Source organism: Podarcis tiliguerta (genome assembly GCF_965153285.1).
Source record: "Podarcis tiliguerta genome assembly, chromosome: 2".
Classification (NCBI taxonomy): Eukaryota; Metazoa; Chordata; class Lepidosauria; order Squamata; family Lacertidae; genus Podarcis; species Podarcis tiliguerta.
In genome coordinates this window covers 27809148-27818578 of record NC_139535.1, presented here as the reverse complement: position 1 = coordinate 27818578, position 9431 = coordinate 27809148, and positions in this window count along the sequence as shown.

The window sequence follows — 9431 nt, the reverse complement described above, 5'->3', positions numbered from 1 at the left end:
GTAAATAAACCTTGGGTTATATGGAAACCCTAGAGTTTTATTTTAGCAATGATGTCTCTTACAACCAGGGTATTTTTTGAGGCATTTACTCAATTTGCCTCCCTGCTGTTCATAACCCTTTGCTAAAGCATTGCAGGGCGTTACACTAGAGGACCTCTTGGGTCCCTTCCAACTCTTTGATTCTATTGTGCTCCCTTCAGTAAAAAGAGCTATCTACTACTGTAGTTGGAATTTGAAAACCATCAAAGTGTTTCCCCTTAATTCTCTTCTCTCAATTAAAAAACAGTTATTTCATCTTTCCCTCTTGGGAGCTGTGTTCTGCATCTGTTATCAGAGATGGAAGGTGTTAAAAGGGCATCTCATCTAAACTTCTCAAGAGGCAGAGCTGCCCATCCATTAGCAGCTGCCTGCACATCAGCCTTGGCAATCCAGACCACAATAAGCTACTTGCATGGAGCAAATGCATTGCAGGAGGTGTCTGCAGAGGGGGGAAACTCCAGCTGACACAGCCTTACATACCAAACCAAGTCACATGCTGCAGGAAAAGGCATCTTCATAACTCTACTCTGAGACCTACTGTGGGTGAGGGGCGTTGTTGCTGTTAGCCTTTTGTATCTTTCTTTTAGATCTTGTGATAGATGTGGAAGTTGTTCAGTTAGGGTGTATATTTTCAATGTTTTATTTAGAGAGTTTGGATTTGATATCCCGCTTTATCACTACCCTAAGGAGTCTCAAAGCGGCTAACATTCTCCTTTCCCTTTCTCCCCCACAACAAACACTCTGTGAGGTGAGTGAGGCTGAGAGACTTCAGAGAAGTGTGACTAGCCCAAGGTCACCCAGCAGCTGCATGTGGAGGAGCGGGGAATAGAACCCGGTTCACCAGATTAAGAGTCCACTGCTCTTAACCACTACACCAACTACCTTTGTTATGTTGCAGCTATGTTTTCTTTTCATTGTTGTAAAAATAAAGGTAAAGGACCCCTGGACAGTTAAAGGTAAAGGTAAAGGAACCCCTGACCGTTAAGTCCAGTTGCAGACGACTCTGGGGTTGAGGTGCTCATCTCGCTTTACAGGCCAAGGAAGCCGGCGTTTGTCCACAGACAGCTTTCCGGGTCATATGGGGGAAGCATAACTAAACAGCTTCTGGCGCAATGAGACACTGTGACGGCAGCCAGAGAGCATGGAAACACCATTCACCTTCCCGCCACAGTGGTACCTATTTATCTACTTGCACTGGCATGCTTTCAAACTGCTAGGTTGGCCGGAGCTGGGACAGAGCAATGGTAGTTCACCCAGTTGCAGGGATTTGAACCGCCGACCTTCTGATCGGCAAGCCCAAGAGGCTCAGTGGTTTAGATCACGGCACCACCCACATCCCCATTGTTGTAAGCCTTCTTGAGCACGGTTTGAACTGAGGAAAGGTGGCATACAAATAAAACGATGTATGTATGTATTTTACAAAAATTGAAAATCAATGCACACACAAAAGGTCCCTGCCCCCAAAGAAGCTGACATTCTAAAATAGACAATGGGAAAAGAAACAAGAGGGAGGAAGGTGAGGGAGGCAGTACAAAATGACATGCACAACATGTACATTTAAACATGCTCACGGCTGGGAACAAGGACTTTCTGAAAAGGGAGTTTCCAAGGAAGGAGTCCAAGGAAGAGAAAGAGATGGCGCCAAGCTCATTGGCAGAAGCACATAAAACAGCAAGTGACATTTAGACTGTGGAAAGAGTTGGAAGAATGAAAGCATGGGCAGGAATATAATGGGAAGCAAGGGTCACAAAATAGCTTTGAAGGTAAGTATTAGTTCACTTCCATGCTATGTGGTAGAATTCAGGCAGTCCCACTGCGACTGAAGTGACATGATTACAGTACAGTGGTGCCTGGGGTTACAAACACCTCAGGTTACAAACACTTTGGGTTACAGACTCCGCTAACCCGGAAGTAGTACCTCAGGTTAAGAACTTTACCTCAGGATGAGAACAGAAATCGTGCGGGGGCAGCGGGAGGCCCCATTAGCTAAAGTGGTACCTCAGGTTAAGAATGGTTTTAGGTTAAGAATGGACCTCCAGAACGAATTAAGTTCGTAACCAGAGGTATCACTGTATTCTCAGGGAAGCCATGCAGCCTCTTCAAATGCAGTAGGCAGCTCTTGGCCTCTGGCAGAATCATGAGAGCTACGACTTGTGGTGGATAAAAGCAGGTTTCTAGTCCTCATTGTTGCAAAATAATACAGGGACAAGGAGGCCGCCTGCCTGATCACAACTGGAAAGGAGTTCCATAAAATTGGGTCTACAATAACAAACACATGCTGCCCGGTGGATACAAGCCATGTAACTGAGCCGGGGGCGGGGGGTCACTAATACTGAGTCCCCATAAGATCTCAGTTGATTGAGCAAGGGTATAGGGGATCAAGTGGTCCTTATCGGGACCTATGTTGTTAAGGGCCTTGTAAATTAATGCAAGAACCATGAGCCTGACTCAGTTAACATATGGGCAGCCAGTGCAAGCTTTTCAGAACCAGAGTTAAGTGCTGGTGATAGTCTGTTCCCATCAACAGTCCAGCTACATTGTTTTGTTTTAGGATGCGGGTGGCACTGTGGTCTAAACCACTGAGCCTCTTGGGCTTGCCGACCCATTGCTCTGTCTCAGCTCCTGCCAACCTAGCAGCTTGAAAGCATGCCAGTGTGAGTAGATAAATAGGTACCGCTGTGGCGGGAAGGTGAACGGCGTTTCTGTGCCCTGGTTTCCGTCACGGTGTTCTGTTGCACCAGAAGTATTTTAGTTATGCTGGCCACATGACCCAGGAAGCTGTCTGTGAACAAACGCCAGTTCCCTCAGTCTGAAAGTGAAATGAGTGAGCACTGCAACCCCATAGTCGCCTTTGACTAGACTTAACCGTCCAGGGGTCCTTTACCTTTTTGCACCAGCTGGAGCCTCTGTTTGAGGCCCAAGGGCAGCTCCATGTAGAGCGCGTCACAGTAATTGCCCCTATATTCATGCCTCAATGTATTAATCACCATGGCCCAGTCCAAGAACAGCCATACTTGGTGTACTGGTAAAAGGCACTCCTAGCCATTTGGGCTATCTGGGATTCCAGTGACAAAGATCGATCCAAGAGCACTCCTAAGCGCCAAACCAGTTCTTTTAGTGGGAGAACAACCTCATTCAGAGATTTTATCTTAGCCACCACTGCTACCTTTCTGTGCTCCAACAACCCCATGCATGGGTTTAGGACATTTTCTGCAAATTACTAAGATGATAAGTTCTCTCTCACGAGGGAATGTCTCTGAATTATAAAATTGTTTTTAAAATTCTTCCAATTTTAAAACAACCAATATAACAAAACTAGCATGAGCCAACCAGATGTCTCAAGGAACCACACAATCAGAGGTACACAGGTTCTTAAACATGGAGGCTCCACCAAGCTTTCATGGATCATGGCTAATAGTTACCTCAGCTCCTTCGCTAATGTGTCTAATTCCATCTTTAGTTATCTAAGAAAGTGATATTTCCATTACTAATGTATCTAGCAATGCGTTTCCTCCTTCAAGCATTTTTGGTACCGGACAATTGCAAACAACGATCATCTTTAGGGGGGAAAATATTTGGCATCCGTGTAAATAATCTACGGGCGAAATCCCTTTGCATTTTTTTCAACTAGAGTAATGAGGACCTCTAGTGTCACATCTGCCTCACTACAGTCTGAATGGGCTTTTCCGTGGGTTGTTGTTTTGTTTTAAAAGGGGGGGGGGGGCAAACTAAATATGCTCAAGAACTAAGTTTTAAAAGAAAATCCAGTGTTAACTAATGCTTGCCCTGTTCATTCGTGTCTTGCTTATGGATCCTCTGCATTGATCACATCTTTATTTATTTATTTATTAAAATTTCCGCACTGCCAATATTAAGAAAAAAATATCACGGTAGCAGAGGCGGAAGGGGGGATGCGGCTGGTTTGGTTGCCCTGGGTGTGGAGTCTGGGGGGTGCCACACGTATGATGTAGAATGGAAAGTGGGGGGCATGGATGTAGCCAGGATTTCTGTTAGGGGCGGAAGAACCTCAGATTTGTATTGATTTAGGGGCGGCAGCTGCCCCTTGCCCCCCCATTGGCTACACCCATGAAGGGAGAGGGTGCAGAATTTTGGTGTCACACAGGGCACCGCTGAAATTTGAGACCCCCAAGGTCCACCATGCAGAGGTGGAGCTAGCTGCCCCAGGGGAGCAGCGCAGCGATGTCACCCTCAGGGATGACACCTGGGGCAGACCGCACCTACCGCACCCCCCTTTCTCCGCCAGTGCCGCCACGGATGGTGGCGAACTGCTTATATTACCCCCATAATACAAAATTCATCTGTAGATCATATGGATCATTAACACAATGGCATAACCTTTCAGGGAAAGCCTGGGTGAAGATAAAAAAAAAGAAGACGACATGTTTCCATTTAGGTGGATGACAGCACTGGCTGGTTTCACATTCAAAACCTTTCACATATTGTTTCTCTCTACCTTACTCACAACAACCCAGTAAGGTAGGAAGTATTCGTCTTCCTGTATGCTATGCCAGGAGCTCTGTCTGAAGCGGATAGATTGTCAGTCTATATAAGCACTAAGCATGGGTGTAGCTTGGGGGGCAGCTGCCCCCCCTTCCACAAAAATTATTGAAAAGCATTTAAAGCACTCAATTAACAGAGGTTCTGGTCCCTCTTCCCGGAGAAGCCTGCCCCCATAATGTCCTCTTTTGGGGGGTATATTTACCCATGATTTTCTCCCCGAAAAGCTCAACAGCTTGGCGGGGGGGGGGGCGGTCTCAACAACTTTCGCTCCCCCTCCCTAACAAAAACCCTGGCTATGCCCATGGCACTAAGTGAGATCATAAACAAGCATACTATCGGCATTCCAGCGAATTTTGTCATTTACACTTATGTTTTGTTTCATAATATATTTTTTTATGTTTTAACTGAGGGGGGCGCTAACTATTTGGCCTGAGGGCCACATTCACTTTTGGCCAACTCTCCAGAGGCCACATGGCAAGCAGTGGGTGTGTCCCCCCCCCCCAGACAAACACACATATATGACACACACATGCACACAACTTCCCCCTCACCAGCCGATCCACGATCATTATAATTATGGTGGGCAGAGAGGGCGCACCCATTTGAGTATGCTGAGCTGCACAGAGAGCTTTAAACCCCCAGCACTGGTTACTTTTTGTTTTAATTACACTGGTACCTCGGCTTAAGAACTTAATTTGTTCTGGAGGTCCATCCTTAACCTGAAACTGTTCTTAACCTGAGGTACCACTTTAGCTAATGGGGCCTCCTGCTGCCGCTGTGCCACCACTGCACGATTTCTGTTCTCACCCTGAAGCAAAGTTCTTAACCTGAGGTAATATTTCTGGGTTAGTGGAGTCTGTAACCTGAAGCGTACGTAACCCGAGGTACCACTGTATGCTGCTGCCAAAATCAGTGGGGCACTACTGAGGTGGGGAGAAAAAAGTGCTTTGAAGAACTGCATCAGGCCACCCATTTAAAACCGCATATTACTCCTTTGTGTCCGCTTGGGCTACAGGTCTCTCTGTGTGTGAATATATAAGTAGTTATTTTTATTTTATTTTCAAGTATTTTTGATACCGCATCAACTGTTTTTGGAAGAGCTTTTACAAGCAATGTTGGTCAAAACTAGACCTGCCAATTTTGTGATCGAACAAGCAGCCCACCAGCCAGACAATGTAGCCTACAGGGGTACCAACTTGAATAAAATATGGGGGGGGGAGGTAAGTCCTGCTCCGCATAATCAATCACAAGATGCGGCACACAAACACCATCTAAAGGGCAATCTCAATCAACTGGGGAGGGGGGGCACCTCAAATATTTTGTAGGGGAGTGAAGAGACCTCGGCCCATAGGAGTTGACACACCTCTGGTAGCCTACCAAGCACAGGCCAATTCTCTTCTCCCCAGTTTGAGAACCACCACTGTTATCTCAGATCTTCAACACACGAAGTTTTAAGCCATGCATTCCTGCTTTGAATTACTGTTATAGTGGGCAACATTGTTGACTTGGCGTTTTAAATTATGTGTTATTTTTTTAAAGGGGATGTGGGTGGCACTGTGGGTTAAACCACAGAGCCTAGGACTTGCCGATCAGAAGGTTGGCAGTTCGAATCCCCGCGATGGGGTGAGCTCCCATTGCTTGGTCCCTACTCCTGCCCACCTAGCAGTTCGAAAGCACATCAAAGTGCAAGTAGATAAATAGGTACCGCTCCGGCGGGAAGGTATACGGTGTTTCCGTGCGCTGCTCTGGTTCGCCAGAAGCAGCTTAGCTATGCTGGCCACATGACCCCGAAGCTGTACGCCGGCTCCCTCAGCCAGTAAAGCGAGGTGAGTGCCACAACCCCAGAGTCGGCCACAACTGGACCTAATGGTCAGGGGTCCCTTTACCTTTACTATTTTTAAAAAACAACAACAACATTGTATGCATTGTGTTCTGCTTTTATTTATATTAGTTATAATAATTCTACTACATTTAAAAATTTTATCATCTCTGTTAACTTCTTGGGGATTTTTTGCTCAAAATGTTAATTGGTGTAGAGCTTTTCTAAATGAATAACATTGTCTCCCCACCCTCCTGGAAAAGAGCTGACTAATTATTGGAAGGAATGAGAAATGAAAGCAAGCTAGTCCTTACAAGCTGCTGGATATGAGAGAAGGCAACATTTATGGAAAGCCTGGCAAACTCTGAATACGCCTGTCATCATAGTCTGAGAAATTAAAGATAAATAGGGCTCAATATGTACAAACACTAGCATGACCGGAGGTTGAAGGCATGGAGACAGCAGATCTTAGTGTTCCTAAGAGCAAAATGTCACTTATGACCCAAGAGGAGAATGGAAATACGAATAATGACACGTAAGTCAAAGGTGTCCTCAGGCTTCCAGTAAGAATAGGCACTGTTACTTACTAAAAGAACCACCTGTCTTACTATAAAACACAATTGAGGCCTAGCACCTCCATCAACAGCCAGTCATCTTATCATGTACACAAACAACTATTGAGGTTTTTTTCTTCTCAAGCTGCCTCTGGAAGACAGATGGTCCCACCTGCAGCTATTAACACGCTGGTCTCCCAGTAATAGTGCATGCACTTTTTCCACAATTATACACCAATATATTTTTGGACACCAGGGGCCATGGCTTTGTTGGCAATTCAGCAACGTGAAGGGAAAGAGGGAAAAGAGCAGATACAAACGGACTAGATGATGTGATATACAGTACTTCATTTGGTACAAGAAGACAGGGGCCATGAGATGCTTACTATCAGGAGAGGCAAGATGGTCACTGGCTATGCTTCTGGGGGCAGATGGGAGTTGTACTTCAGCAACATCTGGCGGGTCAAAGGTTCCCCACACCTGCTCTAGTTTATATACCTGTTTCTTCTAAAATAATATATGTTTTTGCCTTGAATGCTTTCTCTGACTTTTATATATCCTAAACTCAAGAGCAGCTTGGGAATCATCTGGATTGTCCTCACATGGAAATTCGTATAAACCCGTCTGTTGGCCTTAAGGAAGAGTCTAAAGACAGACAGACATACACACACACACACACTGCTACATTTGGGCAATTTTATGGTAGTTGTCATTAAGAGCTTGTTTTACCTGCACAAGTTACTTCCCTCACCCTTAAAATTACAAGGCAAATGCTTGGTTAGACACTGGTGACTGGGAAAATAAGTTAAAGGTTTAGGTCGAAATTATGAAATTGGAAAAAAACAAGAGAGATGCAGGACAAGTGAAAGAAAAATTCTTCTGACAGCCAGAACATGGGAAGTCCCAGTAATTTTTTTAATTTGGAATGTATAATTGGCTTTATTGTTTGTATTATGATGTGATGTGATAAGATTTGATTTGATACCAATTGGAATGTTATTAATGAGAAATTAATAAAAACTATTTCAAATCCCATAAAAAAAACTCCATGTTTCCTTCATGGGAAAAATGCTTGGCTAGAACCCCCATATTCCCTCATCAGGGAAACACTTGTTTGGGAACCCCATGCCCTTGTCATAACTTCGATGTCCTAAACATAGAGAATTTACTCATCTCCCTTCTCCTCTGTCTCAACACTAAAACCTGGCCACTCACTGAAACTGGATATAGGCAATGGACAAAGAAAAATAAATGTCTAACAAAGAAAGGTTTATCTCCTTTGAGGGGAAAGGGCCAGAGAAAGTGTCGAAGGAAATTGTGAAAAGTGAGATAAAAGTGTTAATACGCAAACAAACTGGGAATAGAAAGGAAGGGGGTGAGAGATGAAAGAAACCTTTATAGGAGAAAGTAAATGTAAAAGAACATGTGTGTGTGAAAGAAACTGTCAGAATATGTGGAATGGGAGAAGATACAAGCCAAGTGTGAAAGATGAATAGGAGAAGAAATGAGAGCATATATGCAACCATTCTTTGAGAGACACATAGGGCAGAAAGGGGAAAATATAAAAGGAATAGCTTTCTCCATTTAGTGCTTCTGGATCCACAAATTCTGCTTAAAACGGGGAGGCTGAGTCACAATACTTCCAGAGCAAATGTCTGTACTTAGCTTGAGGGAAACTGAACAATGGGCCTGCTTGCTATAAGGAAAATACTGACAAAGAATTTAGAAATTTCCAAAGATGGATTCAATATCAGCAGATAGTTATGCCAATAATTATCCACTGACTATGCCAAACTCTGCCTCCGTCCACCACCATTTTGTGACTGGTGCGCCTCAGAAATTTCCAGCCAGTCAAGTGGACCCTGAGGGAAGAAAGTTTGAGAACCCCTGAGATATGGGGTTGGACGCTACCTTAGATGGCTTTTTTAAAAAAGGTTGGACAAATCTCTCAACAGCGAATAGCTGTAAATGCAAAGATGGGAACCTTTGTGTTCAGTGCCAGTATACCTCCAGTGACAGTTGCTGTTGACAAAGGACAAGGATTGACCATCATGTTCTTCTTGCAAGTTTCCCAAGGGGCATATGGCATTGAGTCCTGTGCTAGCCAAGAGTTAGAAGAGAAGGACGTAAGAATTTACTGACTGAAGGAGACCATATAGCCATTTAGTTAAGGGGGGGGGGGGACTCTGTCTCTAATAGCGGTCAGCTATGTGATATGACAGTACAAGAAAATAACAGATTCTGCTTTAAAGACTAATTTGGAGAGAGAGAGAGAAATCAGCCCCAGAGAAAAATAAAATATTCATATATTATGAGCCTGTTTTAATTCTAAAAATGGCTTTCTTTCTTACATTTCTAGCCCACCATTCCTTCAGGAATTCAGGGTGGGATACATGATACCCCCCCCCCTCAGTTTTTCCTCAACAGCAACCTGCTGAGGGAAGCTAGGTTGGGAGAGTTGACTGGCATTGGCACAAGGTCACCATGAACTTTGTGGC